General features: G+C 39.3%; 1 long non-coding RNA gene across 2 annotated transcripts; it reads right to left on the bottom strand.

Moving 5' to 3' along the window:
- Positions 1-16,850: 16,850 nt before the first annotated feature.
- LOC132106274 (uncharacterized) lies at positions 16,851-18,919 on the bottom strand. 2 transcript variants are annotated; one of them, XR_009424107.1, is made up of 3 exons: positions 18,364-18,919; positions 18,058-18,101; positions 16,851-17,390 (listed from the first exon to the last, which is right to left on the bottom strand). It is a non-coding gene; the product is annotated as an uncharacterized LOC132106274 (long non-coding RNA). The 2 variants fall into 2 exon arrangements; XR_009424126.1 differs by having other exon boundaries at positions 18,058-18,373; positions 18,406-18,919.
- Between the last annotated feature and the right edge of the window lie 2,612 nt (positions 18,920-21,531).

Below are 21,531 nucleotides of genomic sequence, written 5' to 3'. Positions count from 1 at the left end.
CTGATTAAAATAAAACGTTATGAGATTAACCTTGATTGTATTTTAGTGTTTCAAAGTTCCATACATAGTGTTTAAATCAAATTATTTAAAATTAAAACTTCTCATTCATTTCATTCAACATTTATGTAAAATATAACTTTGTTTTTGGTGTTTTTTATTGTTCTTACTAACATAAATGCACAGTAAGGTTTACATTAGAGGTCTTCACGGGTCCAAAAATTCGTGCCCGAACCCGAAAGAGACCCGTAATGTACTACACCGAACCGACCCGGACCCGTCTAATATTTCAAAAACTGGACCCGGACCCGTGTAGATCCGAGAAATGCCTACCAGGACCCGACCCGGACCCGTATATTATTTAAAATCTGGACCCGAACCCGCCGGGAAGACACAGACCCGACTGGACCCGACGTTCACATATTCCACCTTAAATTACTATTACAAGTCAATAAACCTGTTGCGAAAAATAAAGCTTTTTGTCTTACCTAATTTAAAGAGGCGTAGTATCTCTTCCTTGTACCTGCCTGTGATGCATTAATCCTCCGACAAGAAAGTTATTCATGTTATTCCTCTCGTTATTCCAAGTCCAAGCTGAATCCACTCATTATTTCAGCTTAAAAATCCACTTGATGTCACGGTGACGGATGACAAATCCTACTGTGCACATGTACATTCTGACTCGAGTTAACTCGCATAATAACTTCGACTCTTTGCCCTTTTGAACTATAATAACGATAGCTCGTAAAATGCCATGGCTGCTGACGTTATTTATTTGCTATCATCTGATCTCTGTGCTCTCTGCTCTGCATCGAGTCTGAATCTAACCACTAAAACTTTAAGATTAAACGGTTTATTTATAATATTATAAAAATGGGAGAAAATGTAAAACGCGGTTTGGCGGTCGAAGTGTCCCTCACTGGTTGCCATATAAACATGAAACGCGATCGAGACTGCACATGCGTGCTAGCTGTATCAACCTAAAATGCTTTAACGCAATTTGAGCGTCATAGAAAACATTAATGTGACAGTTCACCTCAGATTGTGTTGCTGATTTGAAATATATTAAATATGAGTGTGTCAAGTCTTTAAGCATTAATACCGTGCGCGCTCTGCTTCTAAAAGCAGAGAGAGAGAGAGAGAGATCGATCACTTTTTTTGGCTCACTCTTTTCTTTTCCTAATTTTACAAGTTGCAAGTTACAAAAAACACAAGCAGTCTTTGATCACGGCCGGATGTTCTCCGAGTCCGATGATTCCGATCGCACGGGTATTACACACAATGTTAAACAGACCCGGGACCCGAGGTAATAGTTTCGGACCCGACCCGGACCCGGCTGATGATTTAAAATATAGACCCGAACCCGTACGGGTCCCGGGTCGGGTCCGGGGTCGACGGGTCTCGGGTGCACTGTGAAGACCTCTAGTTTACATATCTCCAGCTGAAAATATAATAAACCTATGACAGTAAAAATGCATTAATAATACTTACAAAGCATGCTTTGAAAAACTCAGTTGGGTCATCACCAAGAAGTACTGGAAGCCCTCTCATGGCAACACATCGCATGTCAACGAGATCAGAGGTCTGAGGTATGGTCACTGTTACTTAACAGTCTTAAAGGGTTGGTTTACCCCAAAATTAAAATTCTTTCATTAATTACTCACCCTCATTTTGTTCCACACCTGTAAGACCTTTGTTCATCTTCAGAACACAAGATATTTTTTATGAAATCTGAGAGGTATCTGACTTGTCCATAAATAGCAAGTTAGCCAGCACTTTCAAGGTCCAGAAAGGTACTAACAACATTGTTAAAACAGTTGAAGTGCCTGCAGTAGTTTAACCTTAATGTTATGAAGAGCCAAGAATACTTTTTGTGCACAAAAACTAAAATAACTTTATTTAACAAAATTCTCTCTTCTGTGTCATTCTCATACACTGTTTTCATTCAGAGCTTCCAGGTTCTACATCAGAATGTCGACTAATTATTGATGTAGAACCTGGAAGCGCTGGATGTAAACATTATAAGGGAATGACACAAAAGAGAGGACTTTGTTAAATAAAGTCGTTATTTTTGTGCACAAAAGTATTTTCGTCGCTTCATAATAATAAAGAATTAATCCACTTTCAAATAAAAATGTCCTGATAATTTACTCACCCCCATGTCATCCAAGATGTTCATGTCTTTCTTTCTTCAGTCGAAAAGAAATGAAGGTTTTTGATGAAAACATTCCAGGACTTTTCTCCTTATAGTGGACTTCAGTGGCCCCCAAAGGGTTTAAGGTCAGAATTACAGTTTCAGTGCAGATTCAAAGGGCTGTAAACAATACCAGACGAGGAATAAGGGTCTTATATAGAGAAAAGATTGGTCATTTTCTTGAAAAAACAAATGTACACCTTGCAAGTGCTTCCATTTGTTATTAAAAGCTTACTCTGTATGTCCTATGCCTTCCCTATTCAATTTACGGAACGAACGTGGCGCCAGTTCCATTTTTTGTGTAGGACATACAGCAAAGCTTTTTGAAGAATACGGAAGACGGAAGCAATTGGAAGGCGATCATTTGTGTTTATAAAGTATACACAGTTGTTTGTTTTTTTTAAAGAAAATTACCAACCATTTCTCTATATAAGTCCCTTATTCCTCATCTGGTATCGTTGACAGCCCTTTGAAGCTGCACTGAAACTCTAATTCTGACCTTCAACTGTTTGGGGCCAATTGAAATCCACTATAAAAGGAGAAAATCCTAGAATGTTTTAATCAAAAATCTTAATTTCTTTCCAACTGAAGAAAGCAAGACATGAATATCTTGGATGACATGGGGGTGAGTAAATTATAAGGAAAATTTCATTCAGAAGTGAACTAATCTTTTAACGTTGAACTAGTATAGTTGATATGACTATTTTAATGATTTCTTTACTATCTTCCTGGACCTTGAAAGTGGAGGTTAAGTTGTGGTTTATGGAACAATATCTAAAAATATCTTAATTTGTGATCTGAAGATGAACGAAGGTCTTACAGGTTAGTCAGGGGGCCAAAACTGATATTAAAACTTTGTCGGACACTTTTTGGTACAAGTATACAACCTATCCAGTATTAATATTTAACTCCTCAACATGTGTTCTAGCCAGGTTGTCAGCTTAGAAAATGTTTTTTTTGTCCATTTTAACACTATATTCTTAAAAGTGGTAAAAGCGGATTTTTTTCCAAAATGCTTCCATTTTCTTCCATGTTACCTATTGTAATTTTGGGCAAATGTGCAATATAATCCAACTTATGTGCAAGCATGATCATTAAAAAATAATAATCAATAAATACCACAAGATTATCACACCACAAGGGGCAATGTTGTGTCAGCATAGCTGTGATTTGGCAGCAGATTGAGGCAGCAGATTCAGAGAAGATGATCACAGAAGGTGTCAACAGTTCAGTCTGAACAAAACTTTATAAAGGAGTGAATCACACAATCACACAACAGATAACCTTGGTCTATTTGTCTACACAAACATTTACCTCAAGATTCTACCATTCTACCATCAAATATTGCCAGAAACAGGTAAGCTAAACCGTTTTCCAACTAACTATACTTACCAGTCATATACAGTAGCTAGGCTAATTTACTTGCATAATTACTAGCTTAATTACTAATAGGTAAATTAAGTTTTGTGCAGATGTGTAATGGAAATATTATGTTTTTAATTTATTTGCTGCTCAGCAGCCTATTTTACAGTCTGTTAGCTAAAAGTGTTAACCAGTTTGTTAAATAGTAAAGCCCTCAGCTTATGTCAGAGGACATTGTAGTGATCCACTCAGAAACCAATCAGACTAGTGTAGTGAAAAATGTATTTGCCTTCAGATGAGATAACATGAATCCAGAGGGAGCTGTAAGCCTAGTGACCAAAGAAAAACAAATAGGAAGAAATATTGATTGGGAAAAATGTTTCATTTGTCAAGACAAAAATGGAAAATACAGCCAAGATAAAGCCCTAAGAAATCCTTCTGAGAATGGGCTAAAGTGTATTAAATTGAGAGCAAATGAACGGATGAAATACCAAGACGTGGAGTATGCTGACACCCTGGAGAGAATTGAGGAGTTTCTAGACACAGAAACTGAAAAGATAAAATGGCACAAAACATGCTATGCAGCTTTTACAAATGTGACTTTCATTTCCCGTCTGAAGAAACGCTTTGAAAGTGAAAAGAAGTCACTAAGTCTTGCAAGCAACTGCCAGCCGATTACCACTAGGAGTTCGATGCCTTCAGTGTCTTGGGAAAAATGTATTTTCTGTCAGAAAGACAAGCCTGAGGACAAACTTCGAAACATCCAAGTCATGACTACATCTAAAAAGATTCTTGATCTAGCTCAACAAGACACAGAATTGCGACTGAGGCTTGCAGGAGTCAATGACTTGATTGCCGCAGAAGGCAAGTATCATCTTATCTGCTACAGGGAGTTCCTCAGGAAGTATCAGAGCACTTCATCAAGAGCAGGTGATCCATATTCTATTTGCTTACACAATGTGGCTGATGAGCTTAGAGCAGGACTTGCCAGAGGTGAAATATACTAATTGAAAACAGTTTGGGAAAGATACTGTAAATTTCTGGGAGACTTTGATTTGGAACCAGGAACATACAAAGGTCAGCGTTTCAAGACAAAGCTTGAAAAATTGCTTCAGGGAAAAGCACTATTTGTTCAATCATTAAAACCAACTGATTCCATCATTATATTTCCTGAAATGACAGCTGGAACTGCTCTGCTTCACATGAAGAAATTAATGGGTGACAAACAAGATGATGCTAAAGGGATGACAATGGCTAGCTGTTGAACAGACAAGGACGTTGAGATACTGAGTTGGCTGTATCGGGTGTTGGTAAAGGTCAAGGCAGACATCAGGGAGTCCCCTAGACATGATGTTATTGGAGGGATAGATCAGCATCATGCAGAAAAAACTGTGCCTGACAGTCTGTACATCCTCTTACGGCTCCTTTGCATTAATGATGATGACTCAGAAAATGAGAATGAACAATCCCTTCACACAAAGCTACTCAGCATTGCTCAAGACATTGTTTTCCTGGCATCTGGTGGACGAAAACCAACACCAAAACACATTGGAATTGGAGTTGCTTTACACCAAGCTACACGCTCAAAAGACTTAGTGCAGTTACTTCATGCTGCTGGGCACAGCATAAGCTATGAGTCAGTGTTGAGAGCAGATACTGCCATGGCAAATGAGGCTATGAAGTGGTACTTTGAGAATGGTGAAGTATACATTCCACTGAACTTTATCAATGCTAGTCTCCCTGGATACATAATGTATGCAAATGACAACATAGACATAAATGAGGAGACCCTTGATGGGAAAGGAACCTTTCATGCTTCCCAGACTGCTGCTTTCAGACGAAGTAATCCTGAAGAAGAAATTCCAAAAATAATTCTGAAACCTGGGAGATCAAAGTCAGTCTCAGTTCCACCAGGAGTGTTTGAACTCAAGGATGCTAACATGGAATCGCAAAAGCCCCCTCCAATATTTCATGGATCAGTTACACCTGAGATGTATTATTCAGACACACAACTAACTAAACAATCAAAGAACCAAGATCTTGCATGGATTATATGCAGACTACAGAACACAGATGATCAGGCTGTTCCATCTTGGAGTGGGTTCAACCACCTTGTGTCAAAATCAGATCACCAAAAAACAGTAGCTGGAATGATGCCTATCATAAATTCTCCAGCACATGACTATGACACAATCTGGACAGTGTTACAGAACTGCCACAAAATGACTACAAAACTGGGCCAAAGGTACACAATCATAACCTTTGATGAGCAGCTCTACTGCAAAGCAAAGATGCTTCAGTGGCACCACCAAAAAGATTGTGAGGATATTATTATTCTCTTGGGTGGCTTTCATGTGCAGATGAACTTTTCAAAGGTCATTGGACAGCATCTTGCTGATTCTGGACTGAGGGACATTCTTGAGGAAAGTGGTGTGTTCGGAAAGAACACAGCTGAAAACATCATGAAGGGAAAGGGATGGAACCGTGTAGCCCGTACACACAAACTTGCCTTTGAAGCACTTTGGAGAATACTGTGGCCAACCTTTCTGCAATGGGTGGATGACAATGATAACACAATAGACAACAGTTGCTTTGAGTTGGCAGACGCACTCACCAAACACATACGATGTGGAGAAATTGAGGCAGCTGCAGCATGCTATGAAGATCTTGTTCTGAAAGTTGGAGAGGTTCAAGATCTCCTTGCTGAGTTTGACAAGGCTAATGAAGACAAACCAACATTTACCTTCTGGCGACAATACATGGACCTTGTGTCTATTCTCCTGGCATTCACACGGGCACTGAGATGTGGTGACTGGAAGCTTTACATGTCGGCCTTCAAGAGCATGATGCCCTGGTTTGCTGCATATGATCATACCCACTACACAAGATGGGGTGCTGTATTCATAGCAGACATGGAACATCTGGCACAGACGGCACCACAGGTCTACCAGGGCTTCCTAGATGGTGATTTTGTAGCCAAAGAGGCCAAACACAGCTTCAACGAGGTGCCATTTGATCTTTGCCTTGAGCACATCAACAAAACCTGAAAGGTTGCTGGAGGATTGGTAGGCATCACTCGAAATGAGACCGCTAGAAACCGTTGGTCCATCACCTACAATGAACGTGCATCTTTAGCACAGGACACTAGATCCCTGTTAGGACTGACACATGATGGAGAAGATGATGAAGACAACCACAAAGACTGCCTTCCATCAAGACTCAGAAGGGACAAGGATGATGTCATTCAACTTGTAGACCAATTCCAGAGATACCATGTCTTCCAACTGGAGAATATGTATGAGTTGGTGTCTTTGACAACCGGTGATGTTGCTTCAGAAGATATACTGAATGACCTAACAAATGCTGCAGAGTCTGGGAAACAGATGGTAACTGAGCTGGTGAAAAAAAGAATGAGCACAATGAATACAAACTTCCATAACAGCCTACCTAAGAGAAAACTCAAAACATTCTCAAATCTTTACAGAACAGACAGCAAACTTGGAAAACTCAAATCCAAGTGTGTGAAGCCTGACAGGGATATTTTCCGTCACATCATTGTATCCATGGACAGTGGCAGAGAGGTTAACATAGATGGTCTTCTTCAAGAAGAACTGTTCGCAGTCCCCCTTTCACTTGCCACAACAGAGTCAGTTCTCAGACCTACTAGCAAAGCTGACTTAGCCACCATAATACAAGCTGGTGCACAAGAGACGGGGCTAAGTCCATCTCTTGTGAGAACATGCACTATCATTGATGGGATGGCTTTAGTAAGAGCAATAGGAAAACCTCAAAATGCATCAACCTTTGGGGATTATGCTGACATATTCATACAGAAAGTGACTGGCAATCTACATGGGAACATTACTAGAGTGGATCTAGTCTTTGATCAGTACCTTCAGAACTCCATAAAGAGTGGAACAAGAGCAAAACGCAGCACCACGCAGCGAAAAATTCGCACCATTGTAGGTAATGATGTAAAGATGCCAGCTAACTGGAATAGTTTCATTGAAATAGACGAAAACAAGGCCAACCTGACACAATTCATTTCAGTTGAACTTGAAAAGCATATCATTCAGTATGGTCTTGAAATTGTAATTAGTGGGGGATTTGATGATGCTGAGAAAATGGCAACGGCAGCTGGGATTGATGTTTCCCACCTACGGCTGCACATGAAGAAGCAGATACCCGCATATTGCTACATGCTGTTGATGCCACAACCAAAGGGTATGAGAGGCTCATCATTCAGTGCAGAGACACAGATGTACTGTTGTTGCTTCTTGTGTTTGCACACCTGCTGAGCCCAGAAATTTGGATGAAAGCAGGAACTGCCAAGAAACCACGCTACATTAAAGTGCATGATATTAAAATGTCAAATGAGATTCTGGATGGTCTGTTGGCATTTCATGCCATCACTGGATGTGACACTACCAGTCAGTTCACTGGAATAGGAAAAAGGACGGCGTGGAAAGTGTTCCAGCAGTGTCCTCATCTTCTCCACAACTTTGGTGAGGATGAAGTACCAAGTCCAGCTATTCTATCCTCAGCAGAACAGTTTGTCTGCAAACTGTATGATCCAAAAACGACCAGCACTTCAATCCATGATGTTCGCTGTGCCCTGTTTCGGAAAGTAAAAGCCAATGTGGATACTTTACCACCAACTCAGGATGCCTTGTCTCTGCACCTTATGAGGGCCCACTATCAAACAAAGGTTTGGAAACAGTCACTAGTGACCCATCCACAGTTGCCCTCACCCACCAGTTGTGGTTGGCACATGAAGGATGGAATGCTTGTCCCCCAACTTCTAACAAAAGAACCTGTACAGGCCAGGTGCTTGGAGCTGACGATATGTGGGTGCAAGGAAAGTGGAAGTCAGTGCAGTACCAGGCAGTGTAGATGTCGCAAAAGTGGATTATTTTGCATTGGGGCATGTGGGTGTGCCTGTGCAGCTTGGTGCAAGAACACTCAGGTACTCACATCATCATTACTGAGCTTTGACACATTATATGCAACTATATTGTTTTAGATTATTTGGCATGATATTTTTTTTTAATGTTTTGTAGATTAGATTTAGATTATGCCCTTAGATGCATGCATGTTTTGTATTGGAAAGGAATTCATTATCAAAACAGTAAATTCTTCTTTTGTGTCCCTGACCAGGACTCAGACTGAGCACATGGACATGGTCTGTTGGCTGCCAACCTGAGAGCCACTGCTTTGATGGGTGTTATGTCCCAGGGTCTTTAATATAATCTGTTGTGAGAAAATGCTTGTGTGCCCTGTGTTGTGCTGTGTGCCCAACAAGGCAGTGTGTGTTGTAAAGGTAAAGGTGTGTTGTTCTCTCCCTCACTCTCTCTCACTCAGGTTATTTACCATCAGTTTTTGGATTATCTGGGAAATTTAGGGAGAGGGTGCCTTTTTATTTTAATATATTTTTTCTTCTGTTTTTGGTTAAGAGAGGGAGCTCAGGAAAGTTTTGTTGTTGATTTTCATCTTTGTTTTTGTACAGGGTAGATAGCTCCCTTAAACCTTAGTTAGTCTGTTTTTGTTTGTTGTTTTAGGCCATGCTCTCTTGACGACTTATTCCCATCCTTTGTTAATCTCTTGGATATATAACAGAAATAAATACCTTTGCTTGTACTTGAAGTTGTGTTTGCTTTCACTCTGGGAGTTAGGCTGAAGTGTGTTCTCCACGTAATTTTACATCTCTACGTTACCTTTTTTATCATATCTTCTTTGTTTCTTTGCTACTTCCCCTCCTGACTCCAAGGCTGGGAGGAGAACGTAACAATGGGGAAAAACATACCTTTGCCATACGACTATTACATAGTTATTACTACTAACTAGTTACTAACCCCTAACCCTAAAGAAGTGAGAGAGCAGTTTTGTTAGGATGGAATTAATAACTATAGTGATATGTCATTTAAATATAATTTGTGTTACAACTTGGTACACTAATTAAGTCAAATAGCACCATAGACCACCATACAGTTCTAAGTTTCCCGCCTTGACATTAAAGTATTGTAACTTGTGCAGCATTGCACTGTCTCTCCCTACAAGCTTTAAACTTGGCTTGACTCATTCCCATAGATATGGGTACTGATTGATAGAGGTTTTGGGATACTAGATTATGTTTCCAAGCTGATATTCACTTTGAAAACTGGTTCTCTTTAGGCGGAGATGTTTTTTTCATGTTCTGGTTCTGTTGTCTCTTACACTGTACAATAAATGTTCATTCTAACACTTCAGCAGACATTCCATGAGTGTTGGCTTTCATTTGATACCAAATTATGAATATGCTCCTTGTGGTTGTGGAGATATTAAACATTTACTGTTGGCATGTCGTGTTGAGCAGGAAACCAAAAAAATAGCCTGAAATTGATTGTACAAGTCACAAAAAAAAAAAAATTCAGCTTGACAACCACCCTAATATCTTACCTATGGGTGTCTTCTAACTAAAAAAATAGGGTGACAGCTTGTACCAAAACATGTCCGCAAAAGTCTTAACGGGAGCCCTTTTCAGAATTGGCCCCCTGACTAGGTGTGGAACGGCATGAAGGTGAGTAATTAATGACAGAATTTTCATTCTTTTAAAAATAATCATATCAGACTGCATTTTAAAATTAAGCAAACAATGGCATCAACTTAAATGTACAAACCTTGGCTTGTTGCAGAAGATCGCTCAAAATCTGCCCGGCGAGACCTCTCTTTGACCTGAAGATCTGAATCAGTTGAGGACAGTGACGATCAAGAGACCCATAAAATTCTTGCTTAAGGGTCTTCCCAACCACCCGGTTGAATTCTTGATACACCTGAAATAGTAAGGGAAAAAAGTATTTGTTACGAGAACTGTCAAAAATAAAGAAATTTCAAATAAATATCTAACCATCGTGTTTATCAATACTCATTTCAGTACAAATGTTGCAAAAATAGGCATTTCCCTTTACCTGACTTTCTCTAAAAAGTGCTGGCCAACGTTGAAGTATTTGGCTTACAGGAGGCTTGTTGATCACAACATCCTTTCTCCTCAAGGACAGAGTCATGTCCATCTTCTGATTAATAAAGACGGCATCAGGGTTTTTCTCTCTTCATTTCATCCACCAATTGCTGTCTGAGCATATCAAGACTGGAAGCATCCTGCCCATCTGGGAGGTCAGGTAAGTAGTTGACCTCCCCTTTCCTTGGCTTCTTAATGTTCTTGTTAGGTAGACGACTGCTCGTAGAGTATCTTCCTCTTTTCCCAGCATTAACCATGACGTCTGTGTGTCCAAGGCTCCTCATTTTGGATCGGTAATTTCCCATTTTGTCTTTCAAACTGTTTGTCCATCCACAGTATCCAGAAAGCGATCCTGGTTCTTGAAGGCAGGGGTGAGTATTGACCAGTGCCTTTGCAACAGCTCGTAGATCTTCAGTAGTTGGGTATGCTTTGAAGGAATATATGGTCTCTGCAAGTTTCTGAAGAATGTCATGTTTCAATTCCTTTGTCACTTTTAGGTGCGTTCCATCTTTCAAGTAGATCAAATTTGCTTGACGCAGCCTAAATTCAACATCGACAGAGAATTTTGGAGTCAAAAAGATATCAGGCCATGGCATTCTCTTTTCCTGGGGTAATTCCGAGGTCAATATGGTCTCTGCAGTACTTGGGGCATCACTCAACATATCACTTGATGTCTCCATTTCACCTGAAGAGAGTGGCACCAATTCAATCACTGGTATGATCTTCACTGTAGGCTTCTGAGGGAGCTCTGACAAAACGGTCAGATTGCAAAGTTCATTATCAAACTCGGGATCTTGAAACTGTAAAGTAAAATTGTAGACCAGTCTCAGAGTTTTTTTTAAACAACTAATTAATTCTTCAACAGAGCCTGGCTTTGATGTCAGCTTTACTTTCCTGATATCAGCTTCTGTAAGAATAACTCGCAAAGTCATGGTTTCTTTAGAAGCCATCTGGAAGGAAAGTACACAAGAGAGTTAATTTAGCAAAGAATAAAACGCTTCAATGTCACCATCAGTTTACCATGTACACTATAGGCTGAAAGTGGAAGAATATCATTCAGGTCTTTAAGCTGAAGTATGCAAAAAGATGGCATATCTGGGCAGCAAATCTCAAAAGTGCTCAAAATACCATGATGTCATCACTTTGCACACAAAAAGTACCTCTGTATTCACTGCAACAATGTGAGTAATTTGCTTAAAATCAGGTAGCCCTGAACATGATCCAGCTGAAAGTATCATGTCTGTCTTATAATCAGTCCCATTAATGCAGACAGATGGTGCAACAAGAAGTGCTTGAGTTCGAGGGAGTTTTTGACCAAGTGCTCTTTAAACGTTCTCTGGAAAGGTGATAACTAACACTGGTGTAACATTAGCCATTTCCACGTCCAGCTTGAAAAAAGAACTGCAGTCTAGCTGATGGCTAAGAGCCCTCTGGTGTTTCAGAGTGTCATGGCAACATTCTTGAAGTTATGGGCATCACGTATAACCTTTTTGAAAAACTTCAGTTCAGCGTAGTGTTCAATGTAGTGTTGTTTTGGTCGCAATGTAAAGTCAGGGAAGGTTGACTGCAGAAGGTTCCTATGCTCTGCTACTTTGAGGTCAAGGATGTATAATGATTCTTCATTAAACTGAGGTGCCGCAACAATGTCCTTTAGGAGCATGAGTATTTCCCATGTGTTGTCACCCTCAGGAATGTTATGGCCAATAAGCAGAGGAAGAAGACTAATTAGACACCAATTCTCATGGCCTCAGAAGCCCTTTGAAATCAGCTGAGGCTGATCAGTTTTGTCAGCAAATGTATAAGGAAATGATCTGATAGCTTCATTCAACACATCTAAGGTGATGTATTTCTTTGAGGCAAAGAGACAACTCCATTGGGACTATTCCCTCAAAGACATCATGTAATATGTCAGGGGGATAACCACCAATTACATGAAAATGCTCCAAATTTGCTGTGAATGGGCACGGTCTTCTCACACCTGTCTTTCGACCTGAATTTGGATCCTGCAATGTTTCTTGCATATGCCTGTTGTGTTTATCTCTCTCGGAGTTGAAATGCGCCAGATCTTATGTTGTGTGTCAATCCTGGATGCCATGCAAAATCTGTAAAACTTGTCCACAATGAAGCTTTCAAAAAATCCTGCAAGAGAATGGGCACCAAGGTTATCTGCTGACACAATGAGTACTGTCCCTTTAACACTCCTACCAAGATGCTCAATGTAGACCCCATGCTGTGTGGTTAAATCACAAAGAAGTGGGTACAGAACTCTTTCATAACCACACTCTTTAACTGTTTCAGTGTTGCACAGAAGAGCAAGCTGAGTTGAGTTTAGTGTGGATCTGTATTTTCCATGCAAGTTTGCAATAACCCAATAAAGTGCACACATCTTATGTTTTCTTTTAGATGTTCCTAAAGGGTTAGCCACTTCGAGATCATCGATGTACAGACCCAGAGCGATTGTGAATTCATCACAACTAAGAAGTGCATTCTCTCTAAAGTTTGAGCCATCACTACATGTCCTATATTCATGTGGTTTATGTTCTTGTTTTGACAACAACAAACTCTATAGGCATTACCAGAGGAAAGTTGCGCATTACATATGATGCTCTCCTTTTACTAGTTGCAAGACGTCCATTTTTTCCACATGATTTGGACAATATGTCAGTCTCCGCCACAGTCTCAACCGCCTCTTTCAAAACTGACTCATCTACATCTCCAAAGTGTTTCTGAAGAACAGCCTTCACATTCTTTTGCAAAAGTGGCAGGGACAACTGAACTATTTGGCAAAGCTGTTGAATTACTTCCTGAACGGAGTTCTCTGGCATGTGAAGGATGGTTTGCATTTTTAAAAAAAGAGCTGCTAAATTATGTTCCAATTGTTCTCCTAAATCTTGAGATTGTGTTTCGTTTTCTTCTGCATTGAAGTCATCGGTTTCATTCTCATTACTCTCTATTCTCACTATTAACTCTGGTTTAAACATTCTCTCATTTTGATCTTGGTGATGCTTACTTTTGTGTGCACTGAAGGTGGAATATACACTCCTTTCAAAGCTACAGCCTTGAAATGGACATTGAACTTTTTGATGGTCTTTGAGATGTCTACGCAGAAGGTGGGCAAAATATTCAGTAATCTGACAGATAACAAGATAACAAGAAAAAAAAATATACCCTTTGATCTGTTATCTACAAAATTGATATCCAAAATAAAGTACTATCTAGCTATCCTTTTATTTATTTAGTACGTCATGATACAATAGACTAGCATTAACTGAAATGTAACTTACGAGCTAACACCACACTGATGAGCAGGAGGTTGCATTTCTTTAAGACAACTAACGTTAACGTTACATGAGCAAGTATTTCTTGCGGGCAGTCGAATTTCAATTTAAGCTATTTTGTTTAATACTTCACTCACAAAGAAATGTAAAAACTTCTAAAAGGTTAATGATAAATTTGCGCTGTATTTAAGCCATGTTGAGCATTTCTAATATGGCAAAACACCAAGATGCAAAAACACCATTGAAAAAAGATATCGTTTTACACAACAGACGACATTCACGGTCATTTGTTTAATGAGAATTATTAATAAAAAAAGGTTAAGCGTTAGATTTTAAATGTGACGATCCCAAAGAGCATGTCTTAACATAGAACTATATAGTGTCGGTTGCGACTGATCGATACAACACGACGGCGAACGTTAACATGTAAACACAGCCTAAACTTACATTTAGTTTTACTGACTAGTGGCTAAATGTTATACATCTCATTTATCGATGTTTTATAATGTATTCGCTGTTTCAGACCAAAATGTAAAGTCCTAACGTTACTCACCAGCAAACACTGATGAAAATGAGCGCTGCATCCATGTCTGACGTCAGTTCAAAGAGCCAACCAACATCTTCCTTGTATAGCGTTGCATTGAAAACAGTCTAAAATAAGCTAAGTACATTCAATTTAAACAATTTAATAGAATGAAAAGTATCATGCAAATCGTACAACAAACTTAAAACATGGAGTAATTGTGCAAACATTTTGGAGTTTATGTTTATTGTACCTAAGTTGTTTGAATTAAAACAATTTCAGGGATAACAGTGTGGAAAAGGAGTCTATATTACCCATGTATTTTGTAATTGTTTTTATACAATTTTAATTTTTTTATTTTTGTTGGGTTGATGTGCAAAATGTAATGAAAAGGAAAATGTATTACATTCAAGTTAAAGAATTTTGATACATATGTGTTCAAATGAATAAAATAACTTTTCTTGTACATCTTTTTATTATTTTGAAAAATTTCACATACAAGGTCCGGAACCAATCCAAATTTCATCCATTTTCTTCAGGAGACTTGAGGACTACTGTGCCTAGGGGTGTAACGATTCACTCGTTTTCTCGATGCATCGATTACAAACCCTGTCGATTCATATGCATCGATCTTGAAACATGATTTTTGAATCGTGAATCGCCGATCTTGGACAGTAATCGATTCAAAATGCTAAGAATAGAATGAATCCCGATTTCTATAGCGATTCATTGCTTACAAAATGTATACACATTAAATATGCACGAATTAATGGAGACCTTGAAGAGTGTTCGTGAATCGTGCCTCTTATCTGTCCTTCACGCGCTCCACTGTTTACCGACTGAGACTGTCAAAGGATTGCGCTCGCGCTCCGTTCGTCTCTGACGCAGCTGACGTGTGATCTATAGGACTCGTGGCCAGTAATGCTAACGTGAAGTAGTTTTACTTTTCTGTAGTTTGTCAATGGCTCTCTACATCTTACCGACGGAGTTACCGGAGCCGTTGACAGCTGTATTTATTGCATGGACGGAGCAGAAATGTAAGTGTCTAAATCATACGCACATATCCATTGAATGATAAATGTTTTTAAACAATGCGGATGAACCGAATATACGAAGGAAACTTTTAAAATTAACCACAGCATTAACAACGACCTTGAAATAAGAGCGCGAGATTTATCTGATAATCAGATGCATGAAAGTAGCGTTTGTTTCAATAGCAAACAGACATCTGGCACGTTTTCTCTCAGAATCATTCGCTGATGGAGAGGAAAAGTTAAATAGAGATGAAGACGTTTTCACACTGAAAGAGAAGCGATCTCGCTCTCATAGACGTGCCAGGCTATATCTGCAGCTAAAACTGAATAAAAGCAGAATGAACTGATGAAACTAAAAAAAAAACACAAACAATTTATGAATGATGCAGTGCTAATTGACATTTATTACAGTACAGAAACTATAAAGTATATTTTCTACCTTATTCTGTGCAGAAAATGTAAATAATTGCTAATTAAATGTAGCCTAGTATATAAAACAATCATAAAATTGCCATTAGGAAAAAAATATCGATTACAAATGATTGATTATTGTCCAGCAGTGTATTTGATTTATTACAGCTAATTAAAGTAATTAAAAAAGAAGATAATTCCTTGTAAACAAAAAAAATAGTAATTATAATTATTATTATTATTATTATTATTATATAGGCTACATACATAAAATGATTGTATTTGACATTTCTGTCACTTCTGAAATTATGGCTACGCCCCCTGGTGTGAAAAAATGTTAGCTTATACATAATACTCTTTTAAGCTCTTTTTTAAAAACTTGGCTTACATACATTTTTACGTATGCCATGTCGCATCATTAAACTATCATTTAACAATGGACAAAAGTTTTTTTTTTTAACCTATGGTTCTCTAACCATAAATGCTACTGTAATTTTCCCTCTGACTAAGCATTTAAAGAATTTAGTAGAAGCATTTAAATAATCCCATGAATGCACTTAAAGAATGCAGAATCGAATCGTTATAATCGAATCGAATCGAATTTAATTGTGAATCGAATCTAATTGAATCGTTCTAAATTTGCAAAAATCGTTCTTGAATCGAATCGAAAACCTATGAATCGTAATCGAATCGAATCGCTGCCTTGTCAAAGACTCACAGCCCTAACTGCGCCCGTTTGGAGAACATTAAAAAAAGCAAACAAGGCCTGAAATTAAAAAACAAATAAAAAAAATTGTGGAAAATACAGTTGTTGATTACTGAATAAATGGTCTGCACACTCTTGTGCATTACTGTTGTAAATTTTGTTCTGGATAATCTGAATAGCGTGTTCAGCGCGGGGGCGTGGTCACATTAGATATAATGAAGGGAGACATGAAAACAGACATCGCGTTGTTTTCATATGGATTACTTTATCACAGAATATCTGTTTTCGGCGGCACTTGTTTAGTTTAAAAATAGACATGTCAAGCTTTCTATAGATATAAAACACCCAGTCAGCTGATGAGTTTGAAGTAGAAGAGAGTGAGAGAGACAATGTAAAAGATATGATATAATGTGTGAGTATAAAGAAGGTCAGTCTTTTTTTGTTGAACTTCATATTTAAGCTTCATGTCAAACAAGCCATAAGGTTGTATTTCTTAACAGTGGACTGTGAGGTTAAGTGAACTTGAAAAGCACAGAAAACAGAACTGAATGAAATCAAATTACATGTCAACTGTAATAAAATAACAGTGCAATTATTAATCATGAAATATAAAAAGCATGCTTTTGAATAACATCTGAAAAAGAAAATTGAGTTGGATTAAGTACATTTCTAGTACATTCCCTTTTGAGATTAAACTCCGGGTCACATTGTTGGAGATGTTCCCCTTTTCACTACTACAGAAAGATGAGATATGACTTCAAATGCAGCACAGAAACAATTTAATAAATAGACTGAAACCAAAATGTTTAGAGTTCTAAACATACATTTTATTGATTTTCATTATTTTGGAGTGAATCCTTTGGCTGCCAGGAATGGGCCCACTGCTCACCACTAAAAACAGAAAGGATTTTTTATTCTGTTACTGGTTGGGGTTTCCAATAAACTTACAACATTACCGAACATGTCTTTTATAAGTTTTATTTTCCATCTATGAAGGACCACCAACTTTATGCATGGAAAATAAAACTGTTATACTTATAAAAGACATATTCGGTAGTGATGTGTGCTTTACACTTGTTTAAAATGCTTGTTTAATCTAAAACAGAACAGATTAAAGGTGCATTCAGTGATCCCAGTTGGCCTAACCTCTTGTTGATGTTTGAAATTATTATCAAACAAAACGGAGGCTAGCTAGACCCTCCCTCCTCCTCATCAGCGCAATAACCCCCCAAACCACACCCCACATCATTATTGTCGGTGATTAGCTGGAACAGTCTGTTATGTTTCGTGATACAGGTCGATCTGTTTGTTGCTCAGTTTGTTTGACCTGCGTTTGATCGCGTTTCTTTACAGTGTGTTCAGGGGACACGCAGCTAGCGGATAGTGACGAGATGTTTGCAGTAGGTAAAACAAAATGTTTTGGCATAAAAAATGTGTGAGATCGCTGAATGCACCTTTAATAATAAACAATTGTAGCAAAAAGCAAAAAAAAAAAGGTTTAAGTAAATAAATAATGAATGCATTAATTCATAAAGCAGAAGAACAGAATAATACATACCATACTGGACAGGGCTCCCAGTCAACCAGCATTTCTGCTTTGCCCTAATGTAAGAAAAGACAACAACAAAAAAATCCATTCTTAGCATTAGGCTATTATGTCTGGTTATAGGCATTGAGTTTCATTGATTTTCAGTAGACACTCCTTCATAAACTGTAATTCAAAAAGACTGAACACATAAACAGTATCTACCTAACAATTATGGTATGTATAATATGTATTTGCCAACACACAAGGAAGTTTCTAAATCCTATATTACACTCTGCATACTGCCTAAGCTCTGCAGTTCCTTTATGACTGTCTAACCTTTCTCACTCTTTCTCTTAATACACTCCTGATAGGGAAAACCTCTAGGCGAGTGTGGTAGGAGCAATCTGTGAACATCAAAAACACATTTCAAATATTTCTTAGATAGTTAGATTAGAAACAAAATAAACACAACTATGAATACTTAAGGAGTGACCAGACTTGCAAGGATAACAAGTGATGTTTATCACTAATCAAAACATGTATCATGGAACCAAATTACTCTCGGTTCCAATGTGGTATGCTTGCTTGAATAACCACACTACTGCTAAGCCACAGCTCACAACTAAGAATACTCCACTGCTGCTACTACTACTAATTGGCAATGCATTTTGGTCAAATTTGACTAATTAAGCCTGTTGAATTTTTATAGGTTGTCAATTGTACTAATCTCACTAATAGTAATCATTCCTATTCTATAGCTATTATGAATAATCATGGTTATGTGTGCTACGCAAGACTAGCTGGACTGGTCTCGACATTTACATATTGTTGCCCTGTTGTTGATTTGACTGCTTGTATTGTAAATATTGTATTTATTTGTAAGTCGCTTTGGATAAAACAAAACACATTTACAATAATTAGACAAAATGCACTTTGTAATGTCTTTTCAACATAAATATGTGTCCCTGGTGTGTCTAGACACCCCTGAAATATGAGAAAAGACCATCCTCTCTTTCAGTTAATGTGTGTGCAAACACGCTGTTTCATTTTGGCTCCACATTTTACATCATGTGTAGGCTAATTAGAATAGTAATCATAGTAGGCTTTTAGAATACTCCATCTAAAATTATCTGTTTCAGACAGGGTCTGCATAAAGGAACAGTTTAAGATAAATAAGGATTTTTTTAAAGGATCATGCAAAGCTACTCTAGTGGAGTATCAGAATAAAAATATAGAACTGGAAATTAGCATAATAGGTCCCCTTTAAATTCTATTTAAGTAATTAATTTACTTATAAGAGAATCTGCTTGACTAATGAGCTATGGTAACAGTTATCAGAACCACCAATAATTACCCTAACAATAATAATAATAATAATTCATTACATTTATATAGTGCTTTTCTGGGTACTCAAAGCGCTTCACATATGGAAGGGGGAATCTCCTCAACCACCTCCAATGTGCAGCATCCACTTGGATGATGCGACGACAGCCATATTGCGCCAAAACGCCCACCACACACACACACACACACACACCAGCTTACTGGTGGAGAGGAGACAGTGATGAAGCCAATCAGTATATGGGGATGATTAGGAGGCCATGATGGACAGAGGCCAAGGGGCAAATTTGGCCAGGATGCCGGGGTTACACCCCTACTCTTTTTCAAAGGACATCCTGAGATTTTTAATGAACACAGAGAGTCAGGACCTCGGTTTAACATCTCATCCGAAGGACGAACAAACATTATTTACATACCTGACTTTTTCTTTTTGCGACTTGCGAATGTGTCCCTGGCTGACCCTGTGAAGACAGCTGTGGTTTTGGAGAAGAAAATTACTCATATACCAAATAAACCTGTATTAATACGTGTAGAAGTACATGTATTAATAGGTGTAAAGTACATGCATTCTTATTGCGATTGAATTAAGGTTGCTCCATTAACTCCACGTGTTTCATTTTCTTGCTTATGTCCATCCTGTTTGTGATAATCCTAATTTGTTTCAACAAGCGCTGATCCTGCACTAACTTGTTCAGGGAACGCAAGGGGTGGGAGAGTTGTTAAGTTAAGTGTTCATGGGACACTGAAATTCCCAATTATTTTGAATATTCAAATTGTCCTAATATCTTTAATAATAAAATTTGGCCTAGTAATTTCAGCATTTGATTAGTAGTTTTTATTTGTAGATTTATAATACTCACAAAATTCCTTCCAACAGCCCTAGTACAGAATCAGATAGACCTATTATCTAATTATGTAATATCAGATCGACTTTTCTAGCAAATTATCCATCGAAAATGAGAACCCTGTGAGTTTTACTTTATCAAGCAGCAAAAAAGTTATAGCGTGGTGTGTTTGAGTTCATTTCCCCTACTTGACATCATGAATCCTGCATTGTGACTATTTCACATGCGCACATTGCAATGTCGATGCTGAAAAGAGCCCTAACCTGCATCAAGCTCTATGGGGGAAAAAGACTGGAAGTCAAGTAAAGTTAAGGTAACCCATGGGTCAAACGTTTTTGGCCTTTACAAATATAAACTGTAACTCTTTAAATTTGTTCTAATTACCTTGCCCCTTCGTGGGGTTCGCCTGCCCCTCCGTGGGTTCAGCCTGCTCCACCTGCCCCTCCGTGGGTTCAGCCTGCTCCACCTGCCCCTCCGTGGGTTCAGCCTGCTCTACCTGCCCCTCCGTGGGTTCAGCCTGCTCCACCTGCCCCTCCGTGGGTTCAGCCTGCTCCACCTGCCCCTCCGTGGGTTCAGCTTGCTCCACCTGCCCCTCCGTGGGTTCAGCCTGCTCCACCTGCCCCTCCGTGGGTTCAGCCTGCTCCACCTGCCCCTCCGTGGGTTCAGCTTGCTCCACCTGCCCCTCCGTGGGTTCAGCCTGCTCCACCTGCCCCTCCGTGGGTTCAGCCTGCTCCACCTGCCCCTCCGTGGGTTCAGCCTGCTCTACCTGCCCCTCCGTGGGTTCAGCCTGCTCCACCTGCCCCTCCGTGGGTTCAGCCTGCTCCACCTGCCCCTCCGTGGGTTCAGCTTGCTCCACCTGCCCCTCCGTGGGTTCAGCTTGCTCCACCTGCCCCTCCGTGGGTTCAGCTTGCTCCACCTGCCCCTCCGTGGGTTCAGCCTGCTCCACCTGCCCCTCCGTGGGTTCAGCTTGCTCCACCTGCCCCTCCGTGGGTTCAGCCTGCTCCACCTGCCCCTCCGTGGGTTCAGCCTGCTCCACCTGCCCCTCCGTGGGTTCAGCTTGCTCCACCTGCCCCTCCGTGGGTTCAGCCTGCTCCACCTGCCCCTCCGTGGGTTCAGCTTGCTCCACCTGCCCCTCAGTGGGGCTCGTCTCACAGGGTGTGAGCTGCAGAGATATCAGCTGATCCTCATTGCCACTGGAATCCTGGGTCCATCCTGTGCAAGTTAAACAAGTGTTGTGTTTTGCTTATTTAAAACATAGAGGTTAACCATAAGCTTTATCTGTACCCGTTTTAAGTGTTAGGTAAATGTGTTTGAATAA

Source organism: Carassius carassius, chromosome 1 (genome assembly GCF_963082965.1).
Source record: "Carassius carassius chromosome 1, fCarCar2.1, whole genome shotgun sequence".
In the NCBI taxonomy this organism is placed as follows: domain Eukaryota; kingdom Metazoa; phylum Chordata; class Actinopteri; order Cypriniformes; family Cyprinidae; genus Carassius; species Carassius carassius.
The sequence above is the reverse complement of the archived record's forward strand: the minus strand, read 5'-3'. Positions and strand labels throughout refer to the sequence as shown.